At 46.1% G+C, this 22,020-nt stretch overlaps 1 pseudogene across 1 annotated transcript; it reads right to left on the reverse strand.

The window, feature by feature from the left end:
- Positions 1–15,051: 15,051 nt before the first annotated feature.
- Positions 15,052–18,434, reverse strand: LOC309796940 (tubulin epsilon and delta complex protein 2-like; annotated as a pseudogene). Its single transcript has 4 exons — positions 18,413–18,434; positions 16,753–17,392; positions 16,232–16,285; positions 15,052–15,580 (listed from the first exon to the last, which is right to left on the reverse strand). The product of its transcript is annotated as a tubulin epsilon and delta complex protein 2-like (transcript).
- Between the last annotated feature and the right edge of the window lie 3,586 nt (positions 18,435–22,020).

The raw sequence follows: 22,020 nt of genomic DNA on the forward strand, positions 1-22,020 counted from the left end.
ATCTGTCCACACGTGAGCAAGACAGGCCATAATGCCAGAGTTATGCCAAACAAATAAATACATACGTAAATATGCAAATATGTAAATATGCAAACACACAAATAAATATGTAAATATATAAGTACAGTGTGGGTCCGAGAAGGGAGAGATCTAGGTCAGCCACAGGTGTTAGGACCAGATGGCCTGGATTAATTGCTGGCTCTGCCACTGGTTGTGTGACCTTGGGCAAGTCCTTTACTATCTTTGTGCTCTGATTCCTCCTCAGAAAATAGAAATGATAAAAGTGCCACTATCAAACGGTTGCTGTGGGGATTAAAAGACATACTAGAGAAGAAGTACTTGGAACAATGCCTGGAACGCAGTAAGTGCTCATGAAGTCTCAGCAATGACCGAAGGTTAGAGGAAATGGCGGAGTAGGGAAAGGGGCACCGGCTTTCTGACCTCCATCCATGAAGGCACCTCCTTTCATTGTAACTGAAACTGCTTGTGAACAATTTGATATTGAGCAGAGTTGTTATTTATGGTGTAATGAGCTATTTTCAAATTCACTCACATAGCAAAAGTCAGGGAAAAATAAGTAAAACAGGTTTGTAGGTAAATGTCCCCAAGAGCAGAGCCTGAGGTGAGGATTCAGGTTTCTTCAGGAGGAAGGGCAGGGTGGGAGCAAGACAGGAAAGGGGAGGAAGGCAAGCAAAGGGTGATCTTGAGCGAAGTCCCAGTGGAGGCCAGATCCCCAGGGGAGCTCTTGAGGGTAAACTCACCCCAAGAGTTTGTCCCAGATCCAAGCCAGGCAGCTGGGCTTTAATATGCCCACGCCTGGCAGTCATTGGCTGAGTTCTCCCCCAGGAAGCCGACAACCCCAGGCACGTGTCTACCCTCTGCACTATGGGCAAAGCAGTGTCAGAAGCCGAGAGGGCAGAAAAAACACACAAAACTGCCGGGAGGGTCACACACAAACAGTAAAGGGGATGAAGCACCTGAGCTCAGCTGCTGAGCGCTGTGGGTTTTGCTGAAGGAGGCTGGGCTGGGAACTGATTACTGTAAATTGATGACGCTGATTGCTGAAGGCTCACTCTTCCCAGCAGCTGATTTCAAAGTTCAGGCTGTATTAAGATGCCTGGAGGAATTGCTTAGAATGCAGATTCCCGGGCCCCTGCAGAAATTCTGATTCAGTTGGTAGTGTCCAGGAAAGCTCATTTTCAACATGCTCCCCAGATAACACGGATGGGGGGGTGGGGATACTAGGGCCACGCCCTGAGCACCACTGCTTAGGGGACTCACTGTTGGAGGCAGGCGAGGGGGCAGGGAAGGCGAGGGGGCAGGGAGGGCGAGGGGGGCGGCTTGCGGGGGCCGGGTTCCCAGGAGCGCTGAGTCAGTGTTATTCGGAGCTCACTTGTGAACCCACGTGGAAAAGCGCGGAAACAGCCTCGTGAGATGCCTTCCAGGGGTGGATAGTCAGGGAGAGGCTGCTGAAGCACAACCGCCTGGGCCGGGGAGCGCTCATTATGTGAGCCCTGAGGGCAGCGGGGCGGGGGGGGGGGATGTGATTTACAAAACTACAATCAGGTGGTGTCTTAGCACGAGTCCCCCGTGAAGCCCGGAGACTAGGATTCGAGCGCTAGCAGTTTACTTGGGAGGGGAAACCAGGAAGCATCAGCAGGAAAGTGGGGAAAAGAGGAGGGAAGGCAGTCAGGACAAGTTATTGGTGTCAGTGAGCAGGTGACGACTGGGGACAGCAGGCAGCCCGGGTAGCACGCATCTCCAAGTGGCCCCACTGGGCGGTGAGAAACTGGGGTGTTGTGCGGTCGGGTCCCTTTCATCAGTGATTGAGGACCGCTCCCTGGAACTCCTGGCTGCCCTGGGTGTGTGGTGCGCACTCTGCAGAAGCTGGTGGTGAAAGGCTGTCAGCCTGTGTGGGACTGAGCGCTGAGCCCACACGGGCAGGACACCTACGGTGCTGCCAGGGCGGCTGGGAATTGCTCACCTCGCAACAAGGACAGTCTCTTTTGAAATCGCCTGCTGCCCGCAGGGTTGGTGTTAGGCGGGCCTGCTGGTCTGCAGCCAGAGGGCAAGCTTCGCCTGCGGGCCCTCATCCCTCAGCTGCGGGCTTTGAGGCCTTCAGTCGGTCTGTGCAGCCTGGCTGGATTTCCAGGACCGCCTCGGCCTAAGGATGGTTAGAGGTCCACGTCCTGCAGATCATGAGGTTCCAGAAGACTTACGCTGCTTCTGCTCTGGAATTAGCATCCGCAAGGTAAGGAGGAGGCAACAGCGTCCACCCACCCTTGCTAGTATGTTTTCTGTTTACTCCGTTGCTGGATCTTGGAGCCACGCTGGGTTCTCTGAAAATCCACCCCTTCCCCCATTGCACCAGGCTGAGCCTAAGAGCAAAGCTGTGAGAGGCAGCCAGCATTTGTGGAGTTCCTTCTTGAACTGCCTTGTCTGTTTCTTCCTGGTTTAATCTCTGGCCTTGATCATGTGCCACTGTCTTTTTTTTTTTAATACAATAGTTTGGTACAGTGCCCAGTACAAGGTAACTGATCAGTAAATATTATTTTTTTTAATTATTAAATTTATTTATTTATTTATTTTTGGCTGCGTTGGGTCGTTGTTGATGCGTGCGGGCTTTCTCTAGTTGTGGCGAGCGGGGGCCACTCTTCGTTGAGGTGTGTGGGCTTCTCATTACAGTGGCTTCTCTTGTTGCGGAGCACGGGCTCTAGGTGCGTGAGCTTCAGTAGTTGTAGCACGCGGGCTCAGTAGTTGTGGCTCGCGGTTTCTAGAGCGCAGGCTCAGTAGTATGCTGCACGGGCTTTGTTGCTCCGCGGCATGTGGGATCTTCCTGAACCAGGCCTCGAACCCGTGTCCCTGCATTGGCAGGCGGATTCCTAACCACTGCGCCACCAGGGAAGACCCCCCCACTGTCTCATTTGTTTACCTTTCTTGCTTTACGGTGCTGATGAGAGCCTGAGGAGAATGCTACACCCATCCTAATCATCACCCATGAGGTGACAGTGGGAGTGATGGGAAATAGGAGAGAATGACAAGGACAATTTGACCTAGCCAAGAAAGGGATCCCCAGGCACGTGTCCAGAGTTTAGGAAAAACGATTTTTAAAAATCTACCAAAAATATGGGCATGAGCTCATGGTCAGAGAATCCAAAAGATAGAGATGAGCAAGAGAAAATGGTTGCTAAAAAAACTGTTCATGATACATCACCACAAAGGAGGCTGGAGAAGGGAGAAAATGGGGAAGATCTAAGGAAACCATCAAGGCTGCACAGAGGGCTCTAGATAGCTTTGATATTAAAGGGATATATACAAAACCAGAAATCTGGCATCATTAAAGGAGAAACACAAAGCATGTCGTAAATTTCTCAGGATGGAAATCAAAAGACCAGAGTAAGCTCAGATTTGAGAACAATAGTAATGATAGCAATAAAGAAGCTTTTATGTTCTATTTGAAACAGGAAGAAGGAAAGGATGGGTCTGCTTGGGGCAAGTGAAGTGATACAAAAAATGGCAGAGAGAAGAAGCACACAGCTTCTGGTTTGTTTGTCCTTTTTTTTTTTTTTTTTTTTTTTACTGTTTATCAAGGCCAGTGCTCTTTAACCTGGAAAGGGTGAAAGACTCTTGGTTAAACTAGAGGTCGGTGAAGAATTAAAAAGAGGCCTTGGGTGTTTGGAAGAAGTTCAAGTCAGGCCCTCTGTAGGTGGAAGGGGTTGTCATGGGGGGTAGGGCATTCTGTTTTGTACGTCAAGTTGTCAATGTCAAAGAAGTGTTGTCTCACAAAAAGAGAGGGGGAAATGAAGGATCTGGAAACCATGGCAAATGAAAGGTTCTGGGTGGGTTTAGCCTGGAAAGGGGGAGATTTGCAGGAAGGCCATCCAAGCTTGGAGAAGGACTAGAATGCGCTGTAAGAGGGTGGAGAGTGTAGCTGAGCCCAGTGGGTTGACATTCTGGGGAAGTCCAATTCAGTATTAAAAGTTCCGAAGGCTTCGAAGTAATTACCATTGACTAACTGCCTCAAAGCAATGATGTCTCCATAACAGTAAAGTTCAAACCGAGAGTAACTGAATTTGTCGAGACTGTTGTGGACAGAATTTTCTAACAGGGTATGAGGTTAGGTTAGGATCCCAGGCATTTGTTCTTAGCTTTTTCTAGGCCATGGACTCCTTTGAGGATCTGATAAAATGCCCTTTATGTTAAAATGCCCCTCTGTGCCAACACACCACTTTTTATGTTCAAAATCAAGGAGTCCACTTTCCCTAAAATAGGATTGTGGTCCCCAGGTTCAGAAGCCCACAGCTAAAGGGATTCTTCTCTCTCTAAAATGCAGCAATTCTAATCCCTTTCCCTAGAAGTTGCACTTTCACGAATCTCTCCCCAGAGGTCTTTTCTAAACATTTTCATTGCTCGATTAAAAAAAAAAATGGACAGGGCATTCACCTAATTCATGAAACCAGCTGAGTGTTCAGGCCAACCCAAAACTTTGTTTCTTAATGTATGATTTCTGTCATGTGGCAGCACTTTCTCTCAACACCTGTGTGTTTGACACTTGCCACACACGATCCAATGCCAAATCTCAAAGGTTCGACTTCTTTAAAAAATCATGAAAGGACTAATTCCAAGTTGTTTGCCCTTTGCTTTTCCCGTGTCTGCTTCAGGTCAAAGCCATGTTGTAATACACAGAAGCACCACCAGATGGCACCATTGGGAAAGTCTTGCTTTGCTAGTTGGTTTCCCAGCTCTGACGTGTATTCTAAACATAGCCTGGTAAAATGCTTATGGAAGAGGGAAGAGAATCTATTATGGGGGAGGAAAAACACCAATGACAAGACAGCCCTGGCACTTTCCTGGATTTGGGTATACAGAGTCAAGCTTTGATTACTTCTACTTCTTAATTGTCCGCTTTTGGAGGCATATGCATAGATTTATATAAAACGTAAGCATTTCTTACGTCCACATACATACATATTCTGCCTCTGTTGATGCTCTGTGTGATTTAGAAGCTGCTCATAAGTTGGGGGGAAGAGCCTCTTCCTCTTTTGGATTGTAAACTTGCGCATTCATTCTTTTATTGCGTCTGTCTCCTACTTCACTTCCAGTAAGTTTATTCGGTTTGCATGGAAACATCACAGAAGGCCTTTCTGGGAAAGGAAAACTTCGGTTACATCAGCTGTCTCTGCTGTGAACATCAGGCCAACTGGAAAGATGAAAGGGAAAGGAGAGGGCAGAAGTGAGCATGGATGGAAAGCAGGATCATCCCTGAAATTGACATGTCTGTTCGATCCCCTCTTGCTCCTTCCAGCTTTTTCTTAAAAAATAATTTTTTCTCAAAACCCATGTTTGTGCTACATTAAGCCTCATATTTCTATTTCTCATTTTACTGCTTGGGATGGCATTTGCTGCCACTTGGTAAGCTTCCTTAAGAGAGGGAGTGATGTGGATTAGAGTACAGTTATCTGTGTTGAGAAAGGACCCTCCATTGTTTTGTGGTCTTTGGCAGGCAGCTAGCAGATGCCATGTCTCTTTGGGGCACGGCTTTGGCCAGCCTTCTCTTCATTTTTATACCTGCAAGTGGAAAATCACCACTTTAATGAGCCACATACTCTGTGGAAAAAAATGTTTGCAATTACCCAACAGAGGAAAGCGCCCTTTCTAAGATCTTTGAGAAGAGGTACTGCAGACCACCCTCCCCCCCGCCCCCCCCCCCCCGCCAACCAAATTCACAATGGGGGAATTCTTTTCGCCTTACATTCTATTTCAGAGATAGTTCTCCTAGAATCTTGCATTTCTGAGCAAAGAGTTGTGAAACAGAATTCTGGAGTGGTACAGCTGGGAGAAGCCAGGCGTATTGGCATTGAGGAGGCATCTTCCTGGTTTGGCTCTGTGCTGGGCGTTCCAGGGCATGCAGAGAGTAAAGAGATACTGTTTCCTCTTCTCCAGGAGCTTCCAACCTAGTGGGAAAGACAAACATACAGACATCCTATGTTATGCCTGGAATTATAGTTGAGTGCCAAGAGCAAAATAAAATCAAAGTACGGTTCTGCTTGGCTGGGCAGGGCTGCAGCAAGTGAAAATCTAAAATGCAGACTGTTAGCAAAGTCAAATTATCCTTTGTCCTTAAAATGTTAAGTAACTGGATGGATGTGGGCTATTTTTCTTCTTCTTCATACTTTTCTGTTCTTTTTCAAATTTCTAAAATAAGCACGTTTAGGTTTTTTGCCCTCATTATAAAAGTAAGTGGGAGTCTGAAGAGGAAAACATATACTTTTTTTTTTTGGTAACAGTCATACTAATGTTAACAAAAGTGAGCACTTATTTGGTGGTTACTCTGGTGCCAGGTACCATTCTAGGTGCTTTTATATATTAACTCATTTAATCTTTCTAGTCACCTTACGAAAGAGGTGCTGTTATTAAACCCATTTTATAGAGCAAGCAGTTGAGGCACAGAGAAGTCAAGTAGCTTGCCTGGGTTGCACTAGGATTTAAGTGGTGGGGCAGGCTGGCTCCAAAGTTGGAGTTAAACTAAATAAGTTCAGTGAACATTATGAAGGAAGAGTTTTTTCTCCTGAATTAATTTCCCAGAGAACTGAAGCTGGTCATCCTGTCTCAGGATTGGGCTGGGGAATGACATGTTCCTGGAGCAGGATGGGTCAGTAAGGGCGATGCTGGGATTGGAGGGTCAGGCCTAAGAGGCTCAGTTACTTGGGGGAACCTGCAAGTATAGACCAAAGAGTTTCCAGCTGGTTGGCCTAGCCTGGCCTAAAGGGTAGTGGGAAATAGCAAGTCCTTCTCTAGAAAAGCTGCTCCCCCTGGGATGGAGCGTGGTGGGGGGTGGGGGGGTGGGGGAGGGGTGGAGTTGTGGCAGGTAAGCAGAGTGTCATGGAGAAAGGGATTGGGGTTTGGGTCGGGTTAGCATTACATATTGGGATTAGGGTTAGGGATTAGAGTCATGTGATAGGGTTTGGGGTGAGAGGATTTGTGGGTAGAGTCCGGTACTTGGCTTAGGGGTAAGGATTTGGGTAACCATCAGAGTTGGGATTTTGGGTTAGTGTTAGAGGTTTGGATTAGGGTTAGCTGTTAGAAGTTAAAGTTAGGTTCAGGGTTAGAGGTTAGACATCAGGTTTAGGAGTTAAGGGCATTATAGAAACAGCTGGGCTGATGAATGGATAAAGAAGCTGTGGTACGCATATACAATGGAATACTACCCAGCCATAAAAAAGAATGAACTGATACCATTTGCAGCAACATGGATGCAACTAGAGATTACCATACTAGGTGATGTAAGTCAGACAGAGAAAGACAAATATCATATGATATCACTTATATGTGGAATCTAAAAAATGATACAAAGGAACTTATTTACAAAACAGAAACAGACTCACAGACATAGAAAACAAACTTACGGTTACCAAAGGGGAAAGTGGGGAGGGATAAATTAGGACTTTGGGATTAACAGATACACACTACCATCTATAAAATAGATAACAAGAACCTACTGTGTAGCACAGGGAACTATATTCAATATCCTGTAATAAACCATAATGGAAAAGAATAAATAAAAGAAATAGCTGTCTTATAATTTAGTTTAAAAAACAAAGGAATTCCCCTAGTATTGGTATGTATGTAAACGTATGGTCCTTTTGGCTATGAAAGTGATGCTCTGGAAGGACTATTGCATCTCATCACAGTGCAGGAGGCATCACACACACGTGTGCACACCATTAGATACTTATTATCAGGTCCTGCTCATGTCTGGATATCCTCATGTATCAGTCAGCTAGTGCCACAATTGTGATGTATAATAAACCACCCAAACTCATTCATTGTGTTAAAACAACAATTATTTATTCTTCCTCATGCACCTGGGGATTGGCTTATTCAGGCTAGCCTTGACTAGGCTTGGTTGTAAGGTATAGTTGGGTCTAGGTCTACTCCAAGTGCCTCTCCTCCTCTTTGAACTGGCAGGCTACCTGGGACGTGTTCTGCTGACACCAATGGCAGAAACACAAGAGAACAAGCCCATCTGCAAAGGTGCATTTCAAGCCTCTGCTTGCATCACATCTGCTAACATCCCATTGGCCAAAACTTGCCACATAGCCAAGTCCAGTATCAGTGGGATGGGGAAATCTACTCTGCTTCTAGTGAGAGGGATTGCAAAGCCTTAATTAAAAGGGTATGATGTGGGGAAGGGTCAGGAATTGAGGATAATAATGAAATCTGCCATACCACATGTTTACCAAACTGAATCACCTGGGGATGAGCTTTTGACCCTAAACTCATTGTTCAAACCTGCTGAGCTAACAAGCTCTGAACAATATAGGCAGAGAAGGAGGAGAATTGCTCTTCTTTATTATTATTATTGAATTATTGAAGTATAGTTGATGTACAGTGTTCTGCCAACCTCTGCTGTACAGCAAAGTGACTCAGTTTTACACATATATACTTTTTTTTTTTTTTTTTTGCGGTACGCGGGCCTCTCACTGTTGTGGCCTCTCCCGTTGTGGAGCACAGGCTCCGGACGCGCAGGCTCAGCGGCCATGGCTCACGGGCCCAGCCGCTCCGTGGCATGTGGGATCTTCCCGGACTGGGGCACGAACCTGTGTCCCCTGCATCGGCAGGCGGACTCCCAACCACTGCACCACCAGGGAAGCCCTTATACATTATTTTTTTAAATATTCTTTTCCATTATGGTTTATCCCAGGAGATTGGATATAGTTCCCTGTGCTATACAGTAGGATCTTGTTGTTTAGAATTGCTATTCTAATATGCAGTACCACAGAAGACACAGCTCCTCCAATCTGGGCTCTCAGTGTAAACCTTTTCCAGCTTTCTTAGGCTGTGTCATATCTGGGAATATGTGGGAGTAGCCCCTTCCTCAGTTCTCCATCATTGCTTGGCTGTTCCCTGGTCTGGCCACGTTTTCCTGTGCGATTCCCTTGCCATGCTTAGATATACACCTATCATCTATCTTTCTCCATCTGCTATGGCTGCTACCACCTCCATCCCAAGGGGTGACAATGATTCTTTGACCAAACTTGAGTCATTTTCCTCTGAGTTCTCTTTCTGACTATGCCTCAACTGTAGGCTTGGTTCTTGGTCTGCCTAGTTCAGTTTTAGCAAGACTCCTTCTGGGTCAGTTTAGTGAAAACTCCCATCCTTGATATCTGATCAAACTTCTCAATCCCAACCCTCAATACCTCTTATCACCCTGGCCTACCTTCAGCAAGAATCCTGTTGAGTCAGTCTAGCAAGAACCCCACTAGCCTTAATGTTTCTTCTTAGTAATTTTCTGGGCGCTGCTCCCACTCTGCTCCTTGGCTATAAATCTCCACTAATCCTCATTGTATTTGGAGTTGAGCCCAATCTCTGTCCCCTACTGCAAACCCCCATTGCAGTAGTCCCCTTCTTGAACTGTTTTCCTTACCATCTTTTACAAGTATCTGAATAATTTTTTATTTGACAGAGGTGAAGGGAGAAAGCAGGAAACTCTTGGGGCTGCGGTGTCCCAGGATAGTGGACACACACAAGCTTGGCAGACCTGGGTTTGAAATCTACACGTTTTGCTAACTAGTCCTGTGAATTTGGGGAAGCTTCTCTGACTTTCAGTTCCCTCATTCACCAAGTGGAGGTAATTCTACCTGTCTCACAGGATGTCGTATGGTTCAAATGATCAAGGTTGTTAACACCTAATGTGATGTCCAGCACATAAAAAGCACTTGATAATGTTTTTGTTTGGAAGACCATGTCACCATCATTATCACATATCACAGTGCCACAACACCATATCTTGGATACATTTTCAAACATAGATTATAACTTCAAAACCTGTAGAGATGTATTAATTAAACTGTAAGCTATTTTCTGCCAAATCTGGAACGAGCCCACCTTCCACCACCTTTAGGTATAATTGTGCTTTATTAAAATATTATATCGATACTTGATCTGAAACCAAGGACATTTGAATAACCCTTGTCTCTCCAACCTCACCTGCAGTTCAACTCAATGAACACTTACAGGAAATCTTCACTGACAGAATTGGAGATCCGAAGAGAAACAGGGATGAGAAGAAGTGGTACAGTGAAGAAAGGTCTTTGGGCTTTTCAGAGGTGGTAACCCCAGTGGCTAGGGGAAGAATAACTGTGGTGAAGAATATTCTGTGCATCATCCCACCTTGATATTTCTACCTGACCCTACCTCCATTCTACCCCTTTGACTAAAAAAAGAGGGAAGGGTTGTAATTGAGTACCTGGTCAATTTTCCTTCTTATTTCTCCTTCAGCAAACTCATGATATACAGAGTTTGAAGGTTGCTGGCCAGAGGGATGGGAAAATTAGCATGAGAAGGCCAAGGGCCTTCTGGAAGGGATGGCACTGTTGGCACCAAGGCTTCTCCCTAAGATTCAGAGATGAAGTCTGTTGCGGTGAACCTAGGCAATGCAGACCACACATTGGAGGTAGGGACCAGCAATGCAGTGCAGTTACTATCTGCGGGTGGGTGAGACTGGAGCAGTGGGCTGGCTGTAGCTTTGAATCAGAAGTGGTATTCCAAGGTCTAGAGTATGGGGCACCAATGAACTTGTCCCTGTGCAGTCCTCCTGGGGACAGGCTTGGCTTGGTACAGTGGCCATGTGGATGAGTCCAAAGAGCCCCAGCATCAGCTGCAGTGTTCTCTTGGCCTGGTTGCCTGATGGCCAACTGGTGGTGTCAAGAGGGTTCTGACTCCCACAAAGAGTGGCAGGAATTTTCAGGCTGGACACTAAAAATCCCAAGGGATTCTTACCATACAAGGGGATGGCAAGAGAGTAGGAATAGATAGACTTCTACTAGTCTGGGCAGGTAAGGGTTTCAGCATTGCATTCTGAACAATTCCGGGGGTGGGGGGTGGGGGGTGGGAGGGAGGGATCACTTGAATTGGAAAGCAAAGTCTGATACCTCAGTTACAGAGTAAATGTAGGGCAAGAAAATACAATATGGAAATATCTTTGCATTCTCAAATGCTAATGGGATACATTCTTATGGTAGAAGTCTCTGGATTTGAAATACACCTTTATGTTTTTTTGAAGCACAGATTTTTTGGGTCTTTTTTATTATGGTAAGACATATGGTCTGGTAACATAAAATTTACCATCTTAACCATTTTTTTTTTTTTTTTTTTTTTTTTTTTTTTTTTTTTTGCTGTACGCGGGCCTCTCACTGCTGTGGCCTCTCCCGTTGCGGAGCACAGGCTCCGGACACACAGGCTCCGTGGCCATGGCTCGCGGGCCCAGCCGCTCCGCGGCATGTGGGATCTTCCGGGATCGGGGCACGAACCCGTGTCCCCTGCCTCGGCAGGCGGACTCTCAACCACTGCGCCACCAGGGAAGCCCAATCTTAACCATTTTTAAGTGTGCAGTTCAGTAGTTTTAAATGTATTCACGTTGTTATGAGTCAAGTTCTCTAGAACTTTTTTTTTAACATCTTTATTGGAGTATAATTGCTTTACAATGCTGTGTTAGTTTCTGCTTTATAACAAAGTGAATCAGCTGTACATATACATATATCCCCATATCCCCTCCCTCTTGCACCTCCCTCCCACCCTCCCTATCCCACCCCTCTAGGTAGTCACAAAACACCGAGCTGATTTCCCTGTGCTATGCGGCTGCTTCCCACTAGCTAGCTATTTTACATTTGGTAGTATATATATGTCCATGCCACTCTCTCACTTCGTCCCAGCTTACCCTTCCCCCTCCTCGTGTCCTCAAGTCCATTCTCCATGTCTGCAGCTTTATTCCTGTCCTGCCCCTAAGTTCTTCAGAACCTTTTTTTTTTTAGATTCCATATATATGTGTTAGCATATGGTGTTTGTTTTTCTCTTTCTGACTTACTTCACTCTGTATGACAGACTCTAGGTCCATCCACCTCACTACAAATAACTCAATTTCATTTCTTTTTATGGCTGAGTAATATTCCATTGTATATATGTGCCACATCTTCTTTATCCATTCATCTGTTGATGGACACAAACTGAAACACTATACCCATCAAAAAACAACTCTCCTTCCCTCCAGCTTCTGGTAACCACCGTTCTACTTTCTGTTTCTATGAGTTTGACTACTCTAGGTACTTATGTAAGTGGAATCATACAGTCTTTTTGTGACTGGCTTATCTCATTACCATAATAACCTCATAATGACCACAAGGTTCATCCATGTTATAAAATGTGACAAGATTTCCTTCCCTTTTTTAAAAAAATAAATTTATTTATTTTATTTATCTACTTTTGGCTGCATTGGGTCTTCGTTGCTGTGTGCAGGCTTTCTCTAGTTGCGGTGAGCTGAGGCTACTCTTCATTGCGGTGCACGGACTTCTCGTTGCGGTGGCTTCTCTTGTTGCAGAGCACAGGCTCTAGTCGTGTGGGCTTCAGTAGTTGTAGTACGCAGGCTCAGTAGTTGTGGCTCGTGGGCCCTAGAGTACAGGCTCAGTAGTTGTGGCGCACGGGCTTAGTTGCTCCGCGGCATGTGGGATCTTCCCAGACCAGGGCTCGAACCCGTGTCCCCTGCATTGGCAGGCAGACTCTTAACCACTGCGCCACCAGGGAAGCCCTTCCTTCATTTTTAAGGTTGAATAATATTCCATTGTATGTGTATACTTTACTTTATTTTGTTTATCCTTTCATTTGTCAGTGGATATTTGGGTTGCTTCCACCTCATGGCTCTTGTGTGAGTAGTGCAGCTGATTTTGTGTGTTCATTTTGTATCCTGCAACTTTGCTGAATTTATTAGTTCTAACAGGTGTTTTTTTGTAGACTCCTTGGGGTTTTGAAGTACAGGTTTTTTTAAAAAGCAGCCTCAGTGTAAGAACAAAATATTAATGTATGGCTGAAATTATGAGTGCCTAAATAGTTCTTGAGAAGGTAAGTTGGAACTTCACCAGAGATAAAATTTATCCAAATTCCAATAAATCTGAAACTCATGGCACCATCAGCCTTCCCCCTTGACATAAAAAAAAGTAGAGTAATTGTATAATAGTTCCCTTTGTCCATGACATAATGGAGGGGAGTGGGCAGCTTTGTCAGTTAATCTGTTATAATATTCATGCCTGTGACATTTTTGTTTTCAATGACATTTCTATTCCCTTATCCTTCTAGGGAGATTTCTGATAACCACAAATAGTTTCATAATGCCAGTGCAGAGCATAAAACACTGCGTTAGGGCTTCTGGAGATTTCTGATTACAGTGAGTATACAGTCCATGGTGTTTCAGCTTCACGATTACGAAGTTCACAGTAAGAGATGGTGGTGCTAGTAAAGGAAAAGGTCTGACTTTGAGGTTCATCTCATAGGTCAGTGCTAGCATCTTCTAATGAGGCTCTTACACATACTGTAGAAGAAATGTATTCGCAAAATCTCACTGCAGAGTAGGACTGTCTTTTTCAACAGGTTGTTCGCCTATGGCTGTCCTTCAGTTTGGAGATTGTTGGCATTCTTGGAGGTAAATGCACATGTGGTAGAACCAAAAGCATTCTTATTTTGCTACGATTTGAAAGAGTTACTTTTACTTTGAAAAAAATATTCTGAGACATTGATTCTGAACATTTTGCGACTTGTGGCAACATTATTGGGTTAATTTTAAACGTATCCTATTCTGAATCCATCAGAGTTCTTAGTTGCCAACACCAGAATCTACTCTAGTTAGTTGAAGGAGTTTATTCAAAATTTTAAATAGCTTTTGGAGTCTTGGGGGAGGGCCAGAGAGCCAGGCTTGGAGGCTACACAGCTGGAGAAGCAGGCAAAGTGCCCAAATGTCCCATAGGACTGTTCCAGAGAAAGCTCCCTGCCTCGGTACTTGTGATCCTGGAGGCACCATTCAGCTCTGAGTCTGTGCAACCCGCTCACTTTATCATTATTTTAAAAAATCAACAAACTTGGATTTGAACATCTTATAACAGTCCTTAATATGTAATGGACGATGATATTCCCTTACTGATTGAGTCAGTTTGAGTCAGGCCAGCCCCTCATTTTCAAAAGGAGGAATGGAGGCCGAACAACATGATAGGACTTGTGCAAGGTCTTTTGACTCTCAGGCCATTATAGAGGGTGAGGAGGGGGAGGGGACGGGTCTGCTCCAGTCTGTCAAGAGTGTTGAATTAAAAAGACATTGTTGGAAAAAAAAAAAAAAGACATTGTTGGACTTCCCTGGTGGCACAGTGGTTAAGAATCCACCTGCCAGTGCAGGGCACACAGGTTCAAGCCCTGGTCCGGGAAGATCCCACATGCCACGGAGCAACTAAGCCCGCGTGCCACAACTACTGAGCCTGCGCTCTAGAGCCCGTGAGCCACAACTACTGAGCCCACACGCTACAATTACTGAAGCCCGCGTGCCTAGAGCCTGTGCTCCGCAACAAGAGAAGCCACCGCGATGAGAAGCCCGCGCACTGCAATGAAGAGTAGCCCCCGCACGCCGCAACTAGAGAAAGCCCGTGCGCAGCAACAGAGACCCAAGGCAGCCAAAATAAATAAATAAATTAATTTTAAAAAATTAAAAAAAAGAAATGGTAAAATTTATTTAAAAAAAACGCATTGCTAAAAAATTAAAAAAAAATTTTTTTGGACTCCCCTGGTGGTCCAATGGTTTTTTTAAAAAATGATTTAAATATATATACTTTCTAAAGTACTTTTAATGTCACAGAAGTGGCTTTTAAGTGTGCAGCAAGAGAAAACATAGGTAGCTAAGAAAAGGCCCCACCAGCCTCAGGTCTCCTGAGCCTGTGGAAGGCCATGGCAAGCTGAGCCCTGACCAGCAGATTTAGCAGCCATGAGAAAGGCCCTAAGTTCCTCAGGAAGAGCCAGGGGTCAGTCCCCGCCCCTTGGAAACCTGGTTTCCTAAGGGGGTACAGGCATCTCTGGGCTCCTGGCTTACTGCTCCAGTGAAAATCCCCTCAATGTCCATTCATTTAATGCCTCCTAGGGAACCGCGGCTCTCCCTAACAGTCAGGCTAGGGGGCTGAGGCAGCCTGCCTTTTGCTGCAGGGTCCTGGGGGGACTGGGGGTGGGCCTGGCCACGGGAAGGGCTCAGTCAGCAGGCTTTTCTTCTCGTAGGAGGGTGAGGAAGTGCTGGCCTCCCTCACAGAGCAGGCTGTGTTCATCCCGGCACAGCACGAGACAGGGTGGCCCCAGCGGCTCCTGCTTACTCACCAGGGAGAGGAGTTCGGCCATCAGGACCTTTTCCAGGTGGATCTGCTGGTGCAGCATGGCCCCCGCAGCCCGAGGGCCGCCGGGGTCTGCAGCTTCTGGGTGCTGTGCACGGCTCCCGCAGCCTGCGGAGACGCTGCCCCGCGATGGCCTGCAGCCCGTCCGGGGTGAGCAGGCAGCGCTACTCCTGCATCCAGTCCTTGGGCTCTGCCGCGAGCTCTTCCCATTCGAAGTCTTAGCAGCAAGCAGGCCTCCTGCAAGCCGCAAGTCTGCCTCCACCTCCGCGGCGCTGAGCCTAGAGCCGGGCCAGCTTGAAGTCGTCTGCATTTTCTGCAGGAACTGGGTTCTGGCGGTGGTAGCAGCATCCGCAGAATCACTGGTCTGTGCAGAGCTGAGCTGGGCCCACAGGCTGGGATGCACACGTGCGCAGCCCGCAAAGCAGAGAGCAACGTGGTGACTCCAGCCAGCTGGGCTGGGCCACGAGAAGTAGGCAAGGGCCAGGGTAGCGGCCCCAGCCTGCGCCGTCTGGGTCTGCTGAATGTCAGGAGGGGCCTTTGGGGGTCCTGGGGAACTGAGGGGACACTGTCCGTGAAAACGGTGACAGAGCTGGCCCACTCTGGGAAATGCTAGGAGAGAATTCAAGGAAAAAGGGGGAAGGAGCCAGCAGTGACTGGTGACCAAGATGTCTGGTGCTGGCTCTGTATCAGGCGCAGCACAAGCACCCGAAAGGCACCACCTTGTTTAAGCCCTACAACACCTCTCGAAGCTGCTCCTGTTAGTGTCGTCTCCACAAGGAAGACAGATGGGGACTTGGAGACACGGAGTGCCTTGCTCAAGGTCTCACAGCTTGAGAGAGGCTGAGCTGGGGGCCTCCGAGGCCGCTGGCTGAGTCCAAGATAACTACAGCCGTCCTAGGGAGGCTGACTCTCCTAACGCGGAGAGTGTCACCACCCAGCAGAGAAAGCCGAGGGACCCGTGGGAGAAGTCTCACCAGTGGGAAGCCTCAGCCTCCCTGCTCTCCACACTCCCCTGGTCTCCCGTCCCCCTCCCCCAGCCTCACCAGGGATTCCGGGAAGCCGCTTTCCTGAAGGCCTCGGGCCGCTGCAGCACGATCCTGTTGGAGAAGCCGGTGCCCAGGACAGCTCTGTGTCACTCTGGGGGCTGCCGGCCCCACTCCCTACTCAGAGCCCAGCGAGGGATGAGGCTCACCCACTCCTCCGGCAGGGCTTCCGGGGTGACCCCAGGAGCCAGCCCAGTCCAGGTCCCTCCTGGCAGGGAGGAGAGAAAGCAGAGCCCAGGCCTTCGAGAGCTCATGTGGAGCCCCCGGGGCTGGGTGGATAAGTGGATAGGGCACAGGACAGGCCCCAGTGCATCAGACGTGGCACCTTCACAGCCAGCTGTTCCACTCTGCCAGCTTCCGGGCTTGGGCCTCATGGGGTGGCATCCTGGGGCTCCCCTCGCCCGCATCCAGCTCAATGCCCTGCCTTCCCTGTCACCCCAAACCCAGACAGACTCCTGCTGCTGCCCGGGATCTGATCAGGTAGAGAAAGTATTCCTACAGTGAGGGTCTGGGAAGCGCACCCGTTATCCTTGAGTGTAAAAGCTTCTGGGGCCTGAGGAGCAGCCACCGGGACTATTTGTTGGTCCCTGCGTCCTGGTTCCGGCTTGGTGGCTCCGGCCCCTTCCCCATACAGGCCTGATCCCCCACTGACAGAAGCCTGCACTCAGGGAGGTCCTTGGCAGGCACCCTGGTTTGGTGGATGCCCCTGGGGGCTTTTGTCTCTGATGCACGGCTGCCAGCCCTGCGTGAGGCGCTGAGCGGGGCAGAGGCTGTGGTGGCAGGGGAAGCGGCTATGGACGCAGACTTCAGGCTGGGGGCCTTGCCCTTGTCGCCTTCTCCAGCCTTTGAGATGCCTTTTCGCACCCGTACAGCCTTCTCCAGTGCCTGGGTCAGAAGCTCCGGCTCCTTGAGGTCCTGCGGGCTGGGTGTGCATGCTGCAGATGGGGCCTGTTCATTAGTTTCTGGCCCTGGGCTGGGCTCCGGATCCCGGGTCTCGGCTGGTTCCCAGGAACGCAGCAGCTGCTGGGAGCCTCGCAGGCTCCGCTCCAGCTGCCGCTGTCGCTCGGGCGCAGCAGTCCAGGGCGTCACGCAGCTTGGCCACCAGCCTGGAAGGGACGCACCCGAGGCTCAGCAGCCTCGGGTCGCGCCGCCTCCCGCCCCCTCCAGGGCGCGAAATCCCCCGGCACGAGCAGCCGGCAGGGTCCAGTGGTTAAGACTCTGAGCTTCCACTGCAGGGGACATGGGTTCGATCCCTGGTCAGGGAACTAAGATCCCACATGCTGCACAGTGTGCCAAAAAAAAAAAAAAAAGACATTTTTGGACATCATGGATATCATCACTAAGCTCCTTTCACTAATTTGTCACTGAGACAGTGAGGTTTCGATCTCTCCCCTACTTCGACCTGACTCTGGCACCTTGGGCCACCCCTATGCCTTCAGTATCCTCATCTCTAAAATCCCTGGAGAATTGATCTTGAGCCTAATAACAAGCTACCATTTATTGAGCGCTGTGCTAAGTGCTGCGTTTGTGCCGTCTCATTTAGTCCTTACATCCACACAAGGAAGCACATACTTTCATTAGTTTCATTTTATGGATGGGGACACCGGGCCTAAAGGGGTTCAGAGCCTTGCCCAAGGGAGTGAAAAATCTGAGCTGCCATTCACGTAGAGCACTGGCTCTTAAAGTCTGCCTCTCCATCTTTATGGAAAATTCTAGCTTTAATACTCTACTGTCCTCTGATTCAACCTTGATACCTCAGTGGGAAACGAGTGCCCTGTTGCTCCTGTAAGACCTATAATCGCCCACTGAACCACACTCTTTCTGGTTTTGGCCTAGCCTGATGTAATGACACTTGTTTCTGTTTAATAGGGAAGAGGTGAGGATGAATGAGGTGATGATTGGTAAGTGTTTTGAGCCTGTTGAAGAAAAGCTTGGTGTCGTAGGCTTCCACGTGGGAAAAGAATGATTTTTAATAGGAGTGAGAAACTGATGAGAATTCAGTAGCAAGAACCATGTTGTTTTTAGGTGATGGTCTCTTAAACCAAGAGCTGTCATTTTGTTTAATGATTTCCAACCTGAATAAGCAGTATAACAAGTGAGCCTCAAAATCAGTCAGTCAACCAAAAGGCAAACATTTTTGTAACCAGGAGATAGGGGAGCTTTACAGCCGTTAAACAATACAATCTGAGAGCACCCCCGCCATCTTACCAACTGGCAACACAAAATACGAGGGTTTTAATCATTACACTGTGATAGCTGAACAGCCACCTGATAGGAAGCTTAACTCTGCTGGAAAAAATAAGTTTAGAATCGTGGTGTGTTTATTTTATTTATGTTTTCAAATCGACTGCAAAGTATTTTTCAAGTGCTATAAACATAGCAGTCAATTAACACCCTCTTTTTAAAATTTTTCTTTTTTATTTTCTTTTTTTGAATTTTATTTTATTTGTATACAGCAGGTTTTTATTAGTTATCTTTTTTATACAATTACTGTGTACATGTCAATCCCAATATCCCAATTCATCCCCCACCCCCGCCACTTTCCCCCCTTGGAGGCCATACGTTTGTTCTCTCCATCTGTGTCTCTATTTCTGCCCTGCAAACCGGTTCATCTGTACCATATTTCTAGGTTCCACATATATGCATTAATATACGAAATTTGTTTTTCTCTTTCTGACTTACTTCACTCTGTATGACAGTCTCTAGATCCATCCACATCTCTACAAGTGACCCAATTTTGTTCCTTTATATGGCTGAGTAATATTCCATTGTATATATGGACCACATCTTCTTTATCCATTCATCTGTCAATGGGCATTTAGGTTGTTTCCATGACCTGGCTATTGTAAATAGTGCTGCAATGAACATTGGGGTGCATGTGTCTTTTTGAATTATGGTTTTCTCTGGGTATATGCCCAGTAGTGGGATCGCTGGGTCGTATGGTAATTCTATTTTTAGTTTTTTAAGGAACCTCCGTACTGTTCTCCATAGTGGCTGTATCAATTTACATTCCCACCAACAGTGCAAGAGGGTTCCCTTTTCTCCACACCCTCTCTAGCATTTGTTGCTTGTAGATTTTCCGATGATGCCCGTTCTAACTGGTGTGAGGTGATACCTCATTGTAGATTGATTTGCATTTCCCTAATGATGAGATATGTTGAGCAACTTTTCATGTGCTTCTTGGCCATCTGTATGTCTTCTTTGGAGAGATGTCTATTTAGGTCTCCTGCCCATTTTTGGATTGGGTTGTTTGTTTTTTTGATATTGAGCTGCATGAGCTGTTTATTTATTTTGGAGATTAATCCTTTGTATGTTGGTTCGTTTGGAAATATTTTCTCCCATTCTGAGGGTTGTCTTTTTGTCTTGTTTGCAGTTTCCTTTGATTTGCAAAAGCTTTTAAGTTTCATTAGGTCCCATTTGTTTATTATTTGTTTGTTTGTTTTTTACATCTTTATTGGAGTATAATTGCTTAACAATGCTGTGTTAGTTTCTGCTTTATAACAGAGTGAATCAGTTATACATATGTTCCCATATCCCCTCCCTCTTGCGGCTCCCTCCCACCCTCCCTATCCCACCCCTCCAGGCGGTCACAAAGCACCGAGCTGATCTCCCTGTGCTATGCGGCTGCTTCCCACTATCTATCTACCTTACGTTTGGTAGTGTATATATGTCCATGCCTCTCACTTTGTCACAGCTTACCCTTCCCCCTCCTCATATCCTCAAGTCCATTCTCTAGTAGGTCTGTGTCTTTATTCCTGTCTTACCCCTAGGTTTTTCATGCCATTTTTTTTCTTCTTAAATTCCATATATATGTTTTAGCATACGGTATTTGTCTTTCTCTTTCTGACTTACTTCCCTCTGTATGACAGACTCTAGGTCTATCCACCTCATTACAAATAGCTCAATTTCATTTCTTTTTATGGCTGAGTAATATTCCATTGTATATATGTGCCACATCTTCTTTATCTATTCATCCGATGATGGGCACTTAGGTTGTTTCCGTCTCCGGGCTATTGTAAATAGGGCTGCAATGAACATTTTGGTACATGACTCTTTTTGAGTTACGGTTTTCTCAGGGTATATGCCCAGTAGTGGGATTGCTGGGTCATATGGTAGTTCTATTTGTAGTTTTTAAAGGAACCTACATACTGTTCTCCATAGTGGCTGTACCAATTCACATTCCCACCAGCAGTGCAAGAGTGTTCCCTTTTTTCCACACCCTCTCCAAAATTTATTGTTTCTAGATTTTTTGATGATGGCCATTCTGACTGGTGTGAGATGATATCTCATTGTAGTTTTGATTTGCATTTCTCTAATGATTAAAGATGTTGAGCATCCTTTCATGTGTTTATTGGCCATCTGTATATCTTCTTTGGAGAAATGTCTATTTAGGTCTTCTGCCCATTTTTGGATTGGGTTGTTTGTTTTTTTGTTATTGAGCTGCATGAGCTGCTTATAAATTTTGGAGATTAATCCTTTGTCAGTTGCTTCATTTGCAAATATTTTCTCCCACTCTGAGGGTTGTCTTTTGATCTTGTTTATGGTTTCTTTTGCTGTGCAAAAGCTTTTAAGTTTCATTAGGTCCCATGTGTTTATTTTTGTCTTTATTTCCATTTCTCTAGGAGGTGGGTCCAAAAGGATCTTGCTGTGATTTATGTCATAGAGTGTTCTGCCTATGTTTTCCTCTAAGAGTTTTATAGTTTCTGGCCTTACATTTAGGTCTTTAATCCATTTTGAGCTTATTTTTGTGTATGGTGTTAGGAAGTGATCTAATCTCATACTTTTACATGTCCCTGTCCAGTTTTCCCAGCACCACTTATTGAAGAGGCTGTCCTTTCTCCACTGTACATTCCTGCCTCCTTTATCAAAGATAAGGTGACCATATATGCGTGGGTTTATCTCTGGGCTTTCTATCCTGTTCCATTGACCTATACTTCTGTTTTTGTGCCAGTTCCATATTGTCTTGATTACTGTAGCTTTGTACTATAGTCTGAAGTCAGGGAGTCTGATTCCTCCAGCTCTGTTTTTTTCCCTCAAGACTGCTTTGGCTATTCGGGGTCTTTTGTGTCTCCATAAAAATTTTAAGATTTTTTGTTCTAGTTCTGAAAAAAGGCCACTGGTAATTTGATAGGTATTGCCTTGAATCTGTAGATTGATTTGGGTAGTCATTTTCACAAGATTGATTCTTTCAATCCAAGAACATGGTATATCTCTCCATCTGTGTCATCTTTAATTTCTTTCATCAGTGTCTTATAGTTTTCTGCATACAGGTCTTTTGTCTCCCTAGGTAGGTTTATTCCTAGATATTTTATTCTTTTTGTTGCAGTGGTGAATGGGAGTGTTTCCTTAATTGCTCTTTCTAATCTTTTGTTGTTAGTGTATAGGAATGCCAGAGATTTCTGTGCATTAATTTTGTATCCTGCAGCCTTACCACATTCATTGATTAGCTCTAGTAGTTTTCTGGTGGCATCTTTAGGATTCTCTGTATAGTATCATGTCATCTGCAAACAGTGACAGTTGTACTTCTTCTTTTCCAATTTGTATTCCTTTTATTTCTTTTTCTTCTCTGCCTGCCATGGCCAGGACTTCCAAAACTATGTTGAATAATAGTGGCAGGAGTGGACATCCTTGTTCTTGATCTTAGAGGAAATGCTTTCAGTTTTTCACCATTGAGAATGATGTTTGCTGTGGGTTTGTCGTATATGGCCTTTATTATGTTGAGGTAGGTTCCCTTATGCCCACTTTCTGGAGAGTTTTTACCATAAATGGGTGTTGAATTTTGTCAAAAG

Source organism: Mesoplodon mirus (genome assembly GCF_964341445.2).
Source record: "Mesoplodon mirus genome assembly, chromosome: X".
Lineage (NCBI taxonomy): Eukaryota > Metazoa > Chordata > Mammalia > Artiodactyla > Ziphiidae > Mesoplodon > Mesoplodon mirus.